This window comes from Hyalella azteca, unplaced genomic scaffold (assembly GCF_000764305.2).
Source record: "Hyalella azteca isolate HAZT.00-mixed unplaced genomic scaffold, Hazt_2.0.2 contig11006, whole genome shotgun sequence".
Lineage (NCBI taxonomy): Eukaryota > Metazoa > Arthropoda > Malacostraca > Amphipoda > Hyalellidae > Hyalella > Hyalella azteca.
Window position 1 is genome coordinate 1 of NW_025941019.1, and position 14,809 is coordinate 14,809.

A 14,809-nucleotide genomic window follows, 5' to 3' on the forward strand; every position below is an offset into this window, starting at 1 on the left:
AAAAAGTTTGAACCGAATCGGAGCAGCCGTTGCCGAGTTATGATGGAAAAAGTAAAAATTTTATGTCGCTCTGGATTTTCCCGGTTAGTGAGTATAAAGTTGTTCGGATACAAGTATCAATACGCGTACTGAGAGCGCGGGGTAAAACCGGGGGGACCCCGAATTTTACTACAACAGCAACAAGTATCAATACGCGTACTGAGAGCGCGGGGTAAAACCGGGGGGACCCCGAATTTTACTACAACAGCAACGAGTCAGTGGCGAATTCGTTGTATTATGGCTGTAACGAGTCCTCAGTGAGTTTGATATATGATGACTGTAACGAGTTATATTGAGTTCGATATAAGGTGACTGTTGCGAGTCAGCGGGGATTTACATAAATGGCGACTCGATTTATCGGAGAGTTCGATGTATGGAGACTGTAGCGAGTCAGTGGTGAGTTTGATGTATGATGAATGTAACAAGTAAGTGGTTAGTGGTATATATATATATGTATATTATGGCGGTATCGAGTCAATGGAAAGTTTGATATAAGATGAATGCAACGAGTCAAGTGTGAGATTGATATATGCTGACGGTATTGAGTCAATGGTGTGATTGCTGTATGAATACTGTAACAAATCAGTGGTGGTGAGTGTGTTATGATGTGACTATAACGAGTTAATAACGAGTTTGATATATGATGACTGTAACAAGTCAGCGGGGACTTCCATACAAGGAGACTGTAGCGAGTCAGTGGCGAGTTTGATGTCTGATGTCTGTACGGAGTCAGAGGTGAATTTTATATATGATAACTGTAACGAGTCAGTGGTCAATTTGATATATGATGACTGTAACGAGCTAGTTTATATATTGATATAGGGCAACATGGGGCAGCGCCCCCCACTTATTTTAAACTAAATTTTTTATGAAGTTTTAATTGATACGAGGTGGTTCTTTGTTTTGTTTAAAGGTATAACTAATGAGGAATGTATGATGTGAATTAGACGCCTATAGAGTTATTCAATTTTTACTGAAACACTATTTTGTAAAATGAGTCAAAATGGGCCCATTGCCCTACCCCTGGGGCAATGGGCCCATGGGCTAGGGGCAAGGCGCCCACCCTTGGTCCCTTTATCACAATTGCATATTTTTCGTTTAAAAATGATAAAACAACACTTTACAGTTAAAAATAAGAAAATGTAATAAAAAATATGACATTCATTCATTTATTAACAACTCAAAAAATCATATCCTTAATATGAAAAAAATATACTCTTGGCTTAAAAAATCTATCCCTGACGTGAAGAAAAAATTTAATTGACATAAAAATATATATCCTTGACTTGAAAAATATGTCCTTGCGATAAAAAATTCCTCCTTGACATGAAAAAATGTATCCTTAACTAGAAAAAATATATTTAGTTGATAAAAAAAAACTTCGTTCCAGTTTCGTCCATAATCCAGATATTATGTGCAGAGAATTCGAACCTAATCGTGATTCCAGCCATCACCATAAAAACTCATTAACTTTTGGCTCATTGGTGTTGATTGAAATCAACTTTTGGCAAGGCAAGAGTCGATAACTCGATAAGGGATCATAAATACGCATAACTAGAAACTAAACCTGCTGCCTTGAGGCGGCAAATCAAAAAATCATGCAATATGAAGTGTGATTTGTAATTCAAAAAGCCTGTCATAGTTTTGAAAAGGTCATTGAGACAAATCTAATGATTATAACACAAGACTTCACCATGGGCCCGGCGCTTTGCCCCGTGACACGCGTGGGCCCGTTGCCCCACTAGGTATCATTTCAATTTATATCGTGTCAATATTTTATTTTAAAAGCTAATAGTCTAAACTTGATCTCAAGATTATCCCTATAAATATTACTTTCAAAATATAATTCACAGTAATTTCAGAAGCTTCATCTACAGTAATCGAAAACAGTTTTATTTAGCAGCAAACAAATTTTTATCTGGGCTAAAACAGTTATTCACAAATAACTTAGTAACACAAACTCTTAGCAAAACGTAAATCCGTACACTTCATCCCAGTAAAACTGTCGACCGGCGGTAGAGAACACGGACCAATATCTGCCATACTTAGCGAGAAACCCGCTTTGGGCCTATGACACGCATTGGCTCGCTGCCCCATGTTACCCTGTTATGGCGGTGTCGAGTCAATAGAGAGTTTGATATATGGTGACTGCAACGAGTCAATGATGAGTTTGATATGGGATGACTGTATCGAGACAGTGGTGAATTCGATGTATTATGGTTGTGAATAGTCAATGGTGAGTTTGTTAAATGATGCCTGTTACGGGTAGGTGGTGAATTCGATATATTATGGCTGTAAGGAGTCGTTAGTGGTGAGTTTGATATTTTGCAGCTGTAACGAGTTAGTGGTGAGTTCGATACTTTGTGACTGTAACAAGTCAGAGGTGAGTTTGATATATGATGACTGTAAAGAGTCAATGGAGAGTTTGATATATGAAAGCTCCAACGAGTCAATAGAGAGTTTGATATAATTTATGATTATTATTTTGAGTCAGTGGTGTGTTTGATTTATAATGACTGTAATGAATCGGTGAGTTTGTTGTATAGTGACTGTAACGAGTCAATAGCGAGTTTGATATTTGGCGACCGTAACAATTCAGCGGGGACTTTGATATGAAGTGAATGTAGCGTGTCAGTGGCGAGTTCGATGTATGATGATTTAACGATTAGAGGGCGAGTTTGATATATGTTAATCAAAACGAGTTAGTGGTTATTTAGATAAATGATGACTGTAACGAGTCAATGGAGAGTTTGATATATGATGACTGTAACTAGTCAATGATGAGCTTATTATATGACGACTGTAACGAGTCGGTGGGGAATTCGATACATTATGGCTGTAACGAGTCAGTAGTGAGTTCGATACATTGTTGCTGTAACGAGTCAGTGGTGAATTTGATATATAATGACTGTAACGAGTCACTGGTGAATTTGTTATTTGTTGCTGTAACGAATCAGTGGCGAGTTTATTCATGACGATTGTAAGCTGTCAATGGTGATTTCGATATAAGACGTCTGTAATGAGTCATTGGTGAGTTCAATGTATGATAACTGTTACGAGTCAGTAGAGAATTTATGTATGATGACTGACGTTTCGCTGGTGAGTTCATATAGGATGACTGTGACGAGTCGGTGGGAAATTCGATCATTATGGCTGTAACGAGTCATTGATGAGTTTGATATATTGTGACTGTAACGAGTCAGTGGTGAATTTGATATATATATATATAATGTCTATAACGAGTCAATGTTGAGTCATATGTGTGATGACAGTTACGTGCCAGTGATGAATTTGATATAACGTGACTGTAACAAGTCAGTGGTGTGTTAGATAGAAGGTGACTGAAGCCAGTCAGCGGTGAGCTCGATACAAGGTGACCATAACGAGTCACTGCTGAGTTTGATATAAGATGACTGAAACAAATCAGTAGTGAGTTTGATATATGATGATTGTAACGAGTTCGTGGTGAATTTGGTATATTGTGGCTGTAAAGGGTCAATGGCGAGTTTAACATAGGGTGACATTAACGAGTCAGATGTTAATTAGATATGTTATGGTTGTAACGCGTCAACGCCATTGACACGTTACAGCATATGTTATAGTTATCATCATATACTAAACTCACCATTGACTCAATGGTGAATATAGTATAAGGTGACTGTAACGGGTCAGTTGTGAATGTTATGCATTATTAATGTAACGAGTCAATCGTGTGTTTGACATATGATGAAAATGAGATTATAGTATAAACTTTCTTCATAAAGGTATAGGGTAATTTCTCAATGTATATCATTTGCGTTTTATGCCTAGTTTATTTGCGATTCAAGCAATCGAGTTACGTTGAAAATTGGAGAAGTCCTATTTATGGAACACATTTTTATAACCAGCATTTTTATGTCAGGATGATGTGTGAATGACAATACTTTGGAACTTGAATCCATTGCAGATACTAGAATACAGAACACGTTTTTGGTGGTTAAGTTCATATACTGGACATGATAGCAAAATGCCGAATTAAAAAGTGTATGTTTTCGGTATTGTATCTATATCTATGTATATATATCTGTAAGTGTGTATAAAAAATGTTCGTCATGGAAATATTAAAGAATTGCATTTATTTTATTTCATGACTGCCCTCGAATAGCCACCGTGCCTCCTGGTGGTGGACTCGTCCATCCTTGGGGCAGTGCAGGCCACGCGTTCAGCGGCCTACCGCCGCGGCCGCTACCGGGATGACCTGTACATTTACGAGTCTATGCCGACTAGTGCCACTGCCATGTGAGTTACACCATCACCGTGCGGGGTTACTATTGGGGTGTGAAGTTATTTGAAACAGGAAAATAATTTATGTAGCTGTATTGTAGTAATGTCAGCACTGAAGAATAGGCAAAGACTTTACTGCCTATGTACCTTGTTATATTCTTGGTTTGGTTAATAGACTTGCAAACGCGTTTTTGACCAGATCGATAAATACTTACTAGGCAGGTAAAAGCTAATTGTCGCTAAGCAAGCCTAAAGGATGGCAAGTTTTTAATTCAATATAAATAGATAAAGCTGCTTAAATTTACCAGGACACCATTACGTAACTTTGATGAATATCTCATTAGGGCATATTCCAGCGACAGAAAAATAGTTATCGGTTGGCAGCATAACTATATATAGTACAATTTGGATTACGATCCGACGGTCGTTAGTGTGTCGGTAGTGTGCATCAAGATATCGGGCAGGCTGCACTTTATCACAGTACCACGTTGCGGTCAGACCTTTCATTGCTCAATAATGTGACAGAATTTGAATACACGTTCATGTTCTGTTACATGTCAGCGCGTTCATGTAATACGTTGAAGTAGTACAATTCAGAAGAAATATTTATGTCTTATTGCGTGTCAGCATGTTCATGTCGTACATGGAAAAAGTACAATTAAGAAGCCATTTTTGTGCCTTATTGCATGCCATCGTGTACATGTTGTGCATTAAAAATGTACACTACAGTGGCCATGTTTTATATCTTCTTGCATGTCAGCGGGACGCGCCAGAAGTGCTTGGACTCTGGCATGGACCTCCCACCACACCCGGTCACGGTCAAGGTAAATTGAACATTCCAAATATAATACTCAGGTGTTGTAAATTGTATAAATTAAATTGTATTGTATGTTGTATTGTTTATTAATACTCGTATATTGGTTGTAACTTGTAAATTCCATGGATTTGACGTAAGTTTGAGAATCGTGAAAAGAGATCGTTAATTCGATAGTCGTTATCTCGAAAAATTTGTCCACTGTATGCCGATGCAAATAAAATGAGTTTCAATATTTATGTGTCGTTAAATTATTGCAAGGCTGTGCAAATCTGGCAAGCCGAGAAAAATTTCAAATTTATTCGAATTGAATCGAGCCAGAAGTTCAGTAATTCTGTTTTATTTTTTTCGATTATCACCTATCAAATGATACTGTCAATGATAATAGACAAATTGAAGTATTGAAATGGGCGGGCCAGACATCGTATTCTATGACTGGTACTGTGACCAGGATGATGCGAACACGCAGATTTGTGTTCGCCGCACGAATTAATGGCCATGCTCCGTCTGCTTGGATGGGTTACATTTCTGATCAAACACACGTAGAATTGTTGTCTCATTGTTAACAGTTTTTTTTCAGTTTTCCATTACTAGAATTTGTTTATGTGTGAATTGGCAAAAAACTATGTGTTTTTTTCTGCGTTTAAAGTTGTGCTACAAAACTCGATTAATGCTTTGGGTGGTTGTCAGTCTCTACTGAGCCATGGAACTCTGAAGCAGTTTTGAAAAACTTCGCTCAGAATTCATGTCACTCAAATTTCTTGAAATACATCACAAAAACTGAATTTTGCTTTATTACTTACATTAAAACACTTTTAGTTTCCCTATCATTCTCAGCACAGAGAGTTAAGCAAATTATATGCAGAGGCAGCTGCTGCCTCCGCATAATTCTCCGGCATTGTATTCCATCGATTAAATAATGCACGTTCAAGAACAAATAACGCTTCCAAGAACAGACTAGATAAAGCTTGGAAAAATATTTGTTCCGACTTGAAATGCCTAGCACCATATCGAACCCGATGGAAGTCTAGTAGTTACTTCAAACTATCGTCAGTCTTGAATAGATCCGGTCAAATGACACGATTTTAGATCTTCTGTGTACAAATCACGAAAAGGAAAAGAATCGGCGACAGGCCACATCAGGCCTACACTTCAGCGCCGACATCGCTATGTTATGTTATGAACGTCGCAGCGTTCTTGTCGTGACGTCATAATGAGTTTTTTTTTTCAGTTCAAACGCAGCAGCGTGATACTCACATATACATATACTTATATTAAGAATAATATTATATATTACTATAAAATACTTATATTATATAATCAATATTATACTGATATTATACTGTTATTAATATACTTATACTCACATATACTCATTAAACATTCATCCTGCGTCAATTACTACTTCTGTAGTAGATGACAGCATCTGGACCTCCGTTAAATAATTTATTCTTGAGATGGCACCCGTCAACAAACGTGTTTACTATTTACATTCCCGTCGAAAATAAAACGAAATGTGATTGGTGCTGAGGATTTCCACGAAAATGCTAGCAATTTAAATTCAATCAAAAAAATGTAAATATTCGAGAGCAGCCGATCAAAGAAAACAGATCAACGTACATACTACTGAGCTATGTACCATGTGCAAAAAAGTTCAAATGTTCAACGTTGAAAGAAAAGCTTTTACCGGCCATAACTTATCCTTAAAAATTAATTAAAGCAGAATGGAGTAACTTTTAGTTTGATAGCAATTAACGACCTTGAGAATCGAGATATCTTTGAGAACACATAACAGTATTCTTCTTACTAAACATGCATTCCTTACCAATAAAAAATCGTAAATTATTTATTCAGTGTAACTAATTTTTAAATTAAATGAACTACGTGCTCAGACGTTGTGCTGCCTTAGACATTATGAAACTAATTTTTAAAACGCATGCGACTTGATCAATTTTTTATTGCTTTTGGGGATAATATTTATGTCGAAGAAATCCGGATTTTCGTCAATCGTATTTGCTTGTCCCTTCATAGTTTATGATAGTGATCGCACCTGTGAGGCACCTTCGTTCATTATATATTAAGTACCATAATTACTATTTCATATAACCGTAATTCTGTTTAATTAATTGTTTTTAATTAATTAAGCAGATTGTTTTAATGAATTAAGCAGATTTAATAATTTGCTTAATTAATCGTTGTTTGAGGTAAGATATTTATACAAAGCTCATTTATTATACTAAGATCGGGTATTGTTAATTCGAGAATGACACTCTCATTCAACATTTACTCTAATCGTGCAAGTAATGGGAAGATTACAACATTCAAATTTCACAGCAAAGTTTTTTACGGAGAATATAGTGTATAAAATTATCTGTGAGCGTTTACAGTAGCAGTGAGAGTAATGACGAGTTTGGTTATATTTAACTGTTATTAATCTGTAGCTAGGGCCATATGTCATGCTCCAACATGGGAGTTGAAACTTGCATTCAACAGAGCGGGCAAAACATGGACTTCTACGACTATTAGAGTAACACGAATTAGCCCCAAATCTCGAAGATTTGTGTTGGCCGTGCGAATTGACGTCCATGTTCGCATATTTGTGTTGGCCGTACGAATTGACGTCCATGTTCGCAGGTTTGTTTGACCGTGCGAATTGACGTCCATGTTCGTAGATTTGTGTTGGCCGTACGAATTGACGTCCATGTTCGCAGATTTGTGTTGGCCGTACGAATTGACGTCCATGTTCGCAGATTTGTGTTGGCTCACTCATGTCTGTTTGGGTGGGTAACATTCTGAGGAAGCACGTATAGAATTATTTCCTTATTATTAACAGTTTCTTTCAGTGTTCCATCACCAAAATTTGTATTCGTGTGCATGCTTATTTTATTTATTTTCAGCGTATCAAGTTGTTATACGATAATTTGATTAATGCCTTGGATTGTTTTGTCTCAAGTAAATCGTCAAACTCTAGGGCATCTTTAAAAAAAATTATTCGAAATACATCATATATACAGAAATTTCTGTTATTACCCATTGTCAGGCTTAACATTTTTGGCCACCCTATCATTCTTCGCGTTAAGAGCCGAGCAATGTATAAGTAGAGGTAGCTGCTATACCTGCGCCTTATTTTCTTGGGCTGCATTTCATCGATTTAATTATACATGAACGTGTCCGTGTTCTTGCCGTGACTTCTAAAATGAGTTCTTCTCAGTTCAAATTCATCATTAAAGTAATTAACAATCCGAGAATTAATGTATAAGTGTGACACTCATCGTTACTGCGTGTGAGATATTAATCATTACTGCATACGTTTGATGCTCATCCCTAGCTACATAGTATGTATTTTTACCAGTGCATCATCGAAGTAGAAATGTGATGTAAATGCTTATATTAGGAAAGTTTAACGAACCTGAGCTGCCGATAAATGCTTAAATTGTGGGCCTAATTCTTTCGGTCGTGTTTTTATTAGGGCGAAATAAGGCTATAGCATTGAAGACGTATGATGTATCAGTAGACAGAATATACAAATTAAAATTTGGAAGTAGTTTACTATACCATGACTGGTATGGCTGGCCGCACTTAGTCACATTTTCTTAAACAGTCACCCCAGACATATTTAGTAAGCCCGTGTCTTACCAGCAGTGCATACCACGACATAAAAAGTAGTAACTGACCGGCTAATAGCTTTGTCAATGTAAAAGAAATGAAAGTATGAAGTTTCTCAGCCTCATTGCTGCCATGAGCGTGCGCTGGACCTGAATATATTATCACGACCAATGAAAAGTTACAGGAAGGCTACACGTCGTTTATTAGCTTGTATATTAGAAATTGTGAGCAAGCAATCGTCGATCAATATAGTGCAAATATGATTCATAATATATTAAGTCTAATTTTATTTGCATAGTTTAATAATCATATATTTCTGCAACGCGATGGCTGTTTTCAGTTTAGGGTCGAGGGAAGACACGGGGTCGGAGAAGGAATGAGCATTGGAGGGGATGGGATGAGGTTCGGGGTGATGGGGAAAGGGTGGGGGAGGTGAGTAAAGAGATGAGGCCTGAGACTTTGATGCGAGGGGATCGGAACAGAGAAAAGTAAAAGATGGGAAGGGCAAAGATAGGGTCAGTGGGAAAAGACAGGTCAGATGGAACGAAAAATGACAAGCCTTCCAGTATAGATTAACTCTTAAATAGCGCTGGGGAGAATGGGGCATGCCGACATAGTTCCAGAGGCTTCCTTTCCACTGATAAGGAAATTCATTCCCCAATTGGGCTGGGCCTATACTTTCAAAAAAAGTTAAGAGATCGTAAGTTTATCAGCCAATCATTGACGGCCTTTCAAGCAAAATCCACCAATCATAGACAAGAAAATAGAGCGTAAGTACTTACGTTCACTTATCGAATTTTGAAAGTATGGCCCCTGGACTAGAGCCGTTATGCTACGACGACTCGGTGTTAAAGAGCTCATGGCCAGGAGCCTGACAACACGTGAGTTTATACTGGAGCCCTAGCAACGCGCTTGCTGCGAGCCTGGGACTGGGGCCTTAGCAACACGTAAGCAGGAACTGAAGTTCTGTAGCAACACTCAAATTGAGACGGCCCAAACAACAGCTGCTCACTCATGTCAATTTTGTCACGGTAGCCTACAACTTATTAAATACGATTAAAATTATTTAAATAAAATAACAATACGATGTTTTAGAATGAGGAACATAACTGAATGATGTATGCATGTTCGTATGCAGCAGTGTGACTTGCAAACATTGTATACTGATGACAGACCTCGCTGACATTCTCTCTGTTAGCGTCGTTGGGAATTTTTAAAAATGTATCTAATACCTTTCGTGATAGAAAACGCGACAAATGTTGAATTTGAGATTTTGAATTTCAGTGCAGTAGTAACGCCTTGTTTGTGAACTCTACGTGACAGGTCGAAACGACAGAGCCTATTTGCGAACGAACTGTTGCGTCTGCCGCCAGTAACAGTTCCACGACACCATTTTTTATCATATTAAGAATATTTCCCAGCTACTAATTACCGGAGAACATTTTATCGAAGTATGACCTGGACTCCTACGTACCTGGTAGAAGTCTAGTAGCTATTTCGAACCAACGCAGTTTGTTCTCGAATCAGTTTGACGACAACGACAGACTCTGACGACAACGTCAGACTCTGACGACAACGTTAGACTCTGACGACAACGTCAGACTCTGACAACAAGGTCAGATTCTGACAACAAGGTCAGACTCTGACGACAACGTCAGACTCTGACGACAACGTCAGACTCTGACAACAAGGTCAGTTTGTCAGATTCCTTACAGTCAGCGACAAGCCGCACCTCACTGCAGGTCTATCCCTCATCGCCGGCAACACCACGATAAAAGACGCTGCGCACACGTTGTTCTCCGGTTGGGCCCGGTGCGGTACGGTACGAGGTAGACACGACACGACATGACAAGACACGACCACGACCACGACACACGACACACGACACACCCCCCTATACTGCTATACACCACACGACACACGAAACGAGACGAGACAGTACGAGACGATAGGAGACGAGACGAGACTATAGGAGACGAGACGAGACGATAGGAGACGAGACGATAGGAGACGAGACGATAGGAGACGAGACGATAGGAGACGAGACGACACGAGACGATGCGAGACGACACGAGACGACACGAGACGAGACGGTACGAGACGAGTCGTCTTAACAACACTCTTGCTGTAACCATCACACAACGTATAGCAACGAATCAACATATCGCCCGGAAGAGTTCATTACATCTGCTTATCACCACAAGGCCGCGGATCAATAAGCCTTCCTTACCTACCGACCTGCTTTTTAGTCCTCAAACTTTTGAATAACTATCTAATTTGGTCAGTTTTTGTATGAAAAGTAATACCTGGACAAGTCACTGTAATAGTATTCGCTAACAGAATCTAGGGTTGAACTGCGAGTCGTAAAGTTAAGTCCAAGAACCTTCGACCATTCGGGCGATCGACCTTTTGATCGAAGGCTGAGTTGCTATACAGGTGGCTGGAATGTGAACAACGTATGCTGGAACGTACACTTCGCTATTTACGATAGGCGTACGATGATGAGTTGTACTATTACAGGCTTCTTTTCTGGAGGCTGGTTGGTCTTATAGACTCTTATTCAATTGGTAGGTTTGGACGCTTGCGATTTTCGTCCGCTCAAGTGAAGCAGACTTTTAGGAGCTGAATAATTGATGAAATGAATAATTTTAGTCTATGGGAAGATGGGCTGGGCTGGTCTCCGACAAGCAGCCCGCAATGCTGCACAAGGTAACAAATGATGCAAGGTTCAAGGAACTCGCGTACTTGCTAACCCATAATTCTAAGTATAGTTTGAGCTCTGAGTTGTCGTAAATTGTTAGTCAGTATAAGTATGCATGCCAATTTCCAGTTTCTAGATTCTTCAGAAGTGCTCTAAATTAAGGTTTGAATTTTTTATGACAGACAGACAGACACGAAGCGAAACTAAGAAAAACGTGGTAAAAAATCAAGCTCAAAAACTATCCAGTCTATCTGTGTTGCCCGGGTTGAAAATATCACGGTCAAAGTAGCACAAATATATATATTATTAATATATATTATTAACGCCGCCAGCGAATGCCCAGAGCGCTACAAAAGAAGCGCAATAAGTGCTCTCATCCAACGAGCACTCAAAACCTGCTCCTCTGAAAATGATTTGAATACGGAGCTGAAAAATTGCAAAAGAACCTTAGTCAATAATGGATTTAGGTACCGTTGTTGCGTATATTCTGGGTTTTGACGTTATTAAGAGTGTCACGAAGCCTGTTGAATTCATCGATGATCTTGAGATGAAGTCGCTTCTTTGTCGCTGATAATATAAATCAGCTAATTCTCTGGTCATCAATCGCACGTGTATAAATAATTAAATTCTGCCACCTAATAATAATATATATATATATGCAGGTTTCGTTGAAGACCAGAGAGTATTTCTTATTGACAATTTTCTTATTATTTTTCTCAAAGTCGGGCCCATTACAACAAACTAATGTTATTTACAAATATTCCTGCCACAAAGAAGGTTGTAGACTTCTCCAGAACGTAAATTACATCGGTTTGACCAGCACGACTTTGAGCCGCCGCCTAACATGCCACCTCCAGAACGGAGGACCGAAGAACCACATGAGAGAGGCGCATAATGAGACCCTCACTCGCGCGACGTTGGAGACCCACACCAGAATCATCATGAGATGCCCAGACGCCACAAGACTGACGATAGCTGAGGCTCTCATCATCAAGCAGGAGTCTCCAGCTATTAATTTACAAACTACCGGATTTGTCAGGACGTTAAAATTGTTCTCGTAATTCAAGCTTCGATTCCAATCTGTATCCATAATACCCTATGTTAACTGTTATAAATTTTAACAATAAACGACCACGAGTCCACGACGTGGCTGTGGGCCTGGGGTCAATGCTATTTGTTCAATACGACTTTTACCTTTGAGGTCGAGTTTCCAGGGTCTTGAAGAGCATTTAGTCAGCTGTCTTAGCTATCTTGAATCGTAGTTAAAGTCTAATTTCTGGACCGTTACAGGACTTGAATTTGTGTATGTGCTACATCGCATGTTGCATTGCGACATGCGATTGCGTGGTTTAAATATTTCGGTACCATAATCATTCCTCATTGCTAAAGGTCTTGCTGTATAGACAAGATGTTAAGGAAATTTCGTGCTTCCTTAGACGAGAGTGAAAGATGATTCGACACCGGAACTTTATTGGTTCAGAAGTGGTTTCTGTAACAAGTGGAAATATGACATGACATTAACTTTAATCGTGGTATAATAACTGGTATATGTATCAACTACTGTTTCAATTATCTAGTAAACAAGTAAAGATCGGTCCAAAATTGACATTGGTAAAAAATAGACTATATTCAAACAAGGATCTTACCGAATCATCGGAAAAACTAGGTTGCTTTGAGACGTAGGAAATTACTGCAACGTTATACAAATCCAACTGAATATGACGAGAACCATATCAGCTTGCATCGGACATTAAGGGTCGAACCGATTTGCTATCGAGAGACCTCAACACAAGGCATTATAGTGTTACTTATATAACTGCGATCGTTTCGTGGAAATTAAATATTTATATCTTGTTTCATATCATTCATGTCATATTTTGTATCTGTTGATATCTTTACATATTCGCTAAGCCGTTTAAAAAAAACGCTTGAAAGTTTTGCAAGTTCAATGTAAAAAAAATTATGAATAAAATTATTATAATAAATGGATAAGAATAAGTTCAGATCATGTGGTTCAGCTCATGGCCACGGCCCAGATTCTTCCCGGTCACATCTGTCCAAATCTCGAATCGCGCAAATTCTGTTGTTGCCCGCGACATGCGAATAAAACAGATATATTCATACAGCCATAGCACTTTCAGGTAAGCCCGAATCAATTTCTATGTCATACCATACATGATTCAAGTTGCCAAACAAACATAATCAAACTATCAAGCCATCAATCGGAGTGACTATATCTACCACTCCGAATGTTTAGCGCAACAGCTAAGTAGTCGTGTGGTAACAATGTAGTGACCGGAATTCAGTAAGAAATATTCACTGGATTCAATGAATTTTCAGGCAACAAACTGCGATAAACTGGACAAGAAAAAGATTATTAAGCAAGTGTTGATATGCACATGTCCCACTCGAGGATAAACTAACTCAACCGGACCTTGAGTTTGTAATCAAGAAACTGTGAGCATCTGTCATGAACAACTTGCAGACGACTGGGCTGTTCAGCTATCAACAGATAGGTGAAAGTTAGCATTCAGGCTGTAAGAAACGACTAGAAAATTTATTAAATATGAAATAATAGTCAAAAATATGGAAGGAGATATAAATTTTGTTTAGGTCGCATATCAGCTCGGTCAAAGAGAGGTGGACCTATCGCCGCATGGCATGTTCATTAGAAGACGTCATGATCTGATTGTTAAATGCTTTAACTTTTATTTATACCTTTCAATTCGTAGGCATATTCAATTGTGATAAATAATTTTTAAAATCAATATATACTTCATATGTAACATTTTAATTTTTCGAGGCTATGTGTGAGACTTATTTGTTAACTGGAATAAAAAGAATGCAAATGAAAAGCGTGTATGGTGTACCATTTAATATGAAGTCCATACACAGTATGTACAGGGGGGTTTACGTGGTGTAAGGTCTAAATAACAAACATAATTCCATTAACACCTTTGGCAACAGTAATATCATTTATTATAAAGAACACAAAATAAACGACCAATGATAATAATATTCAACAGAACAACAAATACTAAACGACGACGGAAATAATATTTTCATAGAGCGCCTTTGCACGAATCGCACATACGAAACCTCATGTCACAGTAATCGTACTGGTCCAATAATAATTGTTCAGAATCCAAAAGAGTTTGGTCCCAATATTACAGTACTTTATGACAAATTTTGGGAGTTCAAAGATATGCCAATATAGATTTAATTTATATGCCAAAGACATATTTTCGATTGGCGAAAATAAATTTATATAGTCACTTTGATTGCCTTGGTTAAGTTATAAACTTGAATGGAGATGAGATGCAATATCTTCGACATGATTTTTCCGTAAATTCAGTGATTTCAGTGGAAAAAGTTGTTATCTCTCA